Genomic DNA, 4,206 nt, shown 5'->3' with positions numbered 1-4,206 from the left:
GGATACGTTTATTTTTTTAAATTACAACTTCTGTCGGACTATGATTAAGTACTAACAGACACAGTCATTTCTTTAATTTAATTTCAGAAAAGATGATTCGTGTGAATCCTAATCTAACTGGTATTTCTGACTAAACCTATTTCAGAACATCTGATTCATCTGAATTATCTCACTTATTTCTGACTGAACCTAAGATTAGAAACTCATTAAATTGAAATTAGAAGATCATTTCACCCACTAATCAAAACATTCACCATTCAATTCAAAATTGAAATTTGTTGTACAATATTAACTGAATTCACATGTGAATTGAGCTGACACTTGAGTCAAAACCACGAAAAACTGTACACAACTACTGAATTCACTCCGGTTTAAGTTCTCGAAGATATATTTTCTTACAATCAGTGGAAACCAACCAATGGACAATAAAATAAACTAAAACCAGCAAAAGATGAACTGAGCTTCCCAACTGATCGGAATAGTATATCTGCAGCAAAAATAAGTTTGGGCATTAGAAGTTTAATAACAAAGTTCTGACAGCATAGTATGACTGGTTGTCACAAAGAAGCAATTCTCTAATATATGACTTATTGTTAATCTTCCTCGCATAAATGAAACCCGAGTGATGTGCAAATAATTTCAGACACATGTACATTCACATCGAGTATAGCTGGCAACATCTAGGAAAAAGAAAGACAAGAAAACTACGCCGGACCTACCAGTATAATTGAACAAATGCTCAGCAACTAAAACACATGCAAATTCATACATATGGTACAAGCATCAAGTAACCTGATCTCCAAAGCATTCTAGCCTTCAAGTAAATTCTTGTCATTTAATTCATATAAAGTTGGTTCTTGTCAATTCATACATATGCACACTAAAAACTCAATCAGAATTTCTTCCAACGCAGCAAAAAAAAGAAGGAAAAAGCATACCTCGAGCAATGCACCAATAGTTACAGGATCCAGGCTATGGCTTTTACATTCAATCCTTGCCTTGTTCATAAAAACATGTGGATTTGAACACACCAACTTTTCCAAGATCCATGTCTTTCACTTCCAGGTGAAGGATTCCCTGAACAAATAAGAAATATGAAGTTACTTTCTTTAACAGATTAAGCAACCTAGTCGAACTAATACAATTTATATTTAAAAGATAAGTTATTATATATGGTACAACTTTAAACTAACACCATCTAGATAACATTCAATGACTTATTATTAGTACATGAAAAGAAACACATAATGTAATTCATCTAACTGACAGGTTCACAAGAAGATTGGATAACATATAACTTTGTTCATATAAATAATAAGTTCTGATGCAAGTCTAATTGATAAAGTGTGAGAGAAGAAAGACTTCATAACAAGACCAGCTCATGTTGTTGTACCTTAAAGTTGTGAAGCATGAATTTTTCACCATATCGTATAGCAGATCCGAAATCAACATCGTATATCATATCCTGTACCAAAAGACACAAGATAAATTCAAGAGGAAACGAAGTCAGTAAAATATACTCAGGTTAATTAATGCGCAATTCATTCTTTATAAATAACCTGACCCCTTGAGAGGTGCAGTATACAAAAAAATACCTGCTTATGTTGTTATTCAATAAGCTCGTAAATAACAGAAGCAAGGAAGTATGCAAATGGAGTAGGCACAAGCCGCACAACATACCCACTAGCAGAGAATGGCTCAAACTCGAGACATGTATGAAGATCCCAAGTCCTGCACCACAAACCCACCTGTCGTGGAGATCCGAATGTAAAGATTGAAATAGACAGTTGACCCAGCTGCACCGATGATCACACCTGAAAAAGAAACATAACACTGTAAGTTAATCACTTCAACTATAAAATTTCAATTAAATTTAGTTTTGTAAATCATATCCAGAAGGTAGATCAATACATTTTAGAAAAAGAAAGAATAAACTTCATTTTTCAAAATCAAAATGAAGTAAGCAATAAAGTTACTGGATTGGAAATTTGAGCAAACTTCCATACAATAACTCATACAAGACCAGAATCACACAGGTTGAAATGCTTCAATTCCGAGTAACTCGTCCAATTTAAAATCCCACAACCTATAAATTGCAAAAGGTTCACATTTAATATATAGAAAAATTTCCTAATACTTCATTCAATAAAATTTATAAATTTCTGAATATGAATATTATAGCAGATCTCTACACAATAAAACCCAAATTCAATCAAAAAATTCAGATGAATTTCTGGTCATTCCAAGCATGAAGCATCTAAGGTAATTAAATTTTTACCATCCAAGGCCATTCCAAACTTCTTACCCATTACCCATTACCCATAGTACCAAAAACATCAGCACACCACAATACATGTTGCATGAGCAACCATTCTAGCAAAATCAAGCTACCAATAATGTTAATACAAAATGAAACCTAGGCACCAGAATAAAAAAGAGAAAAGCAAGTGTTATTCTAACATAGCCTTTACCTTAAACATAAATCATGATCAACATGAAAAGATCTTCAAATCTACACCTCAAACAAAATAAAATAAATCAGTGAATGAAGGAAAACAGGGTAGAAGATTGAAACCTAAACAAGACAAGTTAACTAATTACAAATCGGATACTTAATTATAGGAGTTATTGAATTAAAAGAGGGGTTTTTACCTTTGAAGCTTGAGGACACCATCAATTACTAATAAACATCTGCAAACATAAAAGCCCTTTTAAGTATCGGCAATTTAGAGAACATATAGGGTTAAAATGTTCAAAAAAAATTAAAGAAATAACTTAAATGGATAAGTAAAGGTTTGAAGATAATTACCTTCTACTTCTACAGAGAAAAATCAAATTAAAGTTAGGTTTCAATAGGTAGACAAAATTTGGGTTTCATTACAAGAACATTTATAGATAGAAAAGGTAATGAAACAGGTAAAATTGTGTGTATGTTTGAGTAATTCAGGGTTAGGGTTTGGTAGTATTCAATGGTATAATCTCTGAAGAGGAAGAAAATTCAACAATTCTTTCTTCAACTTTGACTGAATAATACGATTGAAAAACAGATCAATGAATTAAGGAACTAATTTTAGGGGAAAATTTTCCAAAATCATGGCTCATAATAGAGGGGAAGAGAATAAGAGGAAGAAGAAAGAGAGAAGCGCAGTTAGTTTAAAGACGAGAACAGATCGACAGATAAGGGTTGGGTGACTGAGAGGAGAAAAAGTAAATCTGGGATTATAGAAACTAGTTTCTCAAACAGACTTAACTATACACATTCTAAAACGTCTCCCCGTGGAAGCCCAGTTTATTAAGAAACCCCTTGGAAGACGTTTTTATAACCCAATCAGACTTAAAAAATCCATTTTCCACTAGTGATTCCTTGCACGGACTCCTCTTCGTGGTTGAATCTCCGGCCGCAAATCTTCATCTTCATAGTTAGTCCACTCCGGGTTACGACGGGTTTCCTGAATTACCATGTTATGAAGAATTATGCAAGTGAGCATAGTCTTGTGCATTTCACAAGTACTCAACCCATGATACGGGCCACAAATGATAGCGAACTTCCTCTTCAAAATTCCAAAAGCGCATTCCACATCCTTCCTCGCTCCCATTTGGGCATCGTTAAAATGCCGGTATGAACGGCCTAATGCACCGACAGGAGGCTGACGGTAGCATTGAACCAAGGTGGACCACTTTGGGTAGATACCATCCGCAAGATAATAGCCATGAGTGTATTGGTGGTCGTCATAAAACAGACTTGGGGAGAAATTTCATGCTTCAAATCTTCAAACAGAGGCGACTTATGCAAAACATTGATATCATTTTGTGAACCCGGAAGACCAAAAAAGGCGTGTCATATCCAACAATCATAAGAAGCATCAGCTTCAAGGATAACTGTTGGTTTTGGATAATGACCTTTATATTGACCGGCCCAATAAACAGGGCATCCTTGCCATATCCAATGCATACAATCGAGACTACCTAGCATTCCTGGGAAACCCCTTTCCTCATTCTCCCTCAATATCTGTCTAACATCTTCCTCGGTTGGTTTTCGTAAATATGTTGGACCAAAATGATTAATAATTACTTCACAAAACAATGAAAGGTAAGTGAATGAAGTTGTTTTACCATACGAAGATACTCATCGTTCGCATCCGCTGGTCTTCCATAACCTAGAATCCTTAAAGCCGAAGTAACTTTTTGTTCAAGACTATGATCTCT

General features: G+C 34.6%; 1 long non-coding RNA gene across 3 annotated transcripts; it reads right to left on the bottom strand.

Moving 5' to 3' along the window:
- Positions 1 to 238: 238 nt before the first annotated feature.
- Positions 239 to 3,293, bottom strand: LOC113342963. 3 transcript variants are annotated; one of them, XR_003356941.1, is made up of 8 exons: positions 2,810 to 3,293; positions 2,653 to 2,691; positions 2,472 to 2,512; positions 1,912 to 2,086; positions 1,596 to 1,814; positions 1,394 to 1,465; positions 939 to 1,077; positions 239 to 487 (listed from the first exon to the last, which is right to left on the bottom strand). It is a non-coding gene; the product is annotated as an uncharacterized LOC113342963 (long non-coding RNA). The 3 variants fall into 3 exon arrangements; XR_003356939.1 differs by having other exon boundaries at positions 1,681 to 1,814; positions 2,810 to 3,291; XR_003356940.1 differs by having other exon boundaries at positions 1,681 to 1,814; positions 2,007 to 2,086; positions 2,810 to 3,289.
- Positions 3,294 to 4,206: the final 913 nt, after the last annotated feature.

The sequence above is a fragment of the Papaver somniferum genome, unplaced genomic scaffold, assembly GCF_003573695.1.
Source record: "Papaver somniferum cultivar HN1 unplaced genomic scaffold, ASM357369v1 unplaced-scaffold_5, whole genome shotgun sequence".
Classification (NCBI taxonomy): Eukaryota; Viridiplantae; Streptophyta; class Magnoliopsida; order Ranunculales; family Papaveraceae; genus Papaver; species Papaver somniferum.
The sequence above is the reverse complement of the archived record's forward strand: the minus strand, read 5'-3'. Positions and strand labels throughout refer to the sequence as shown.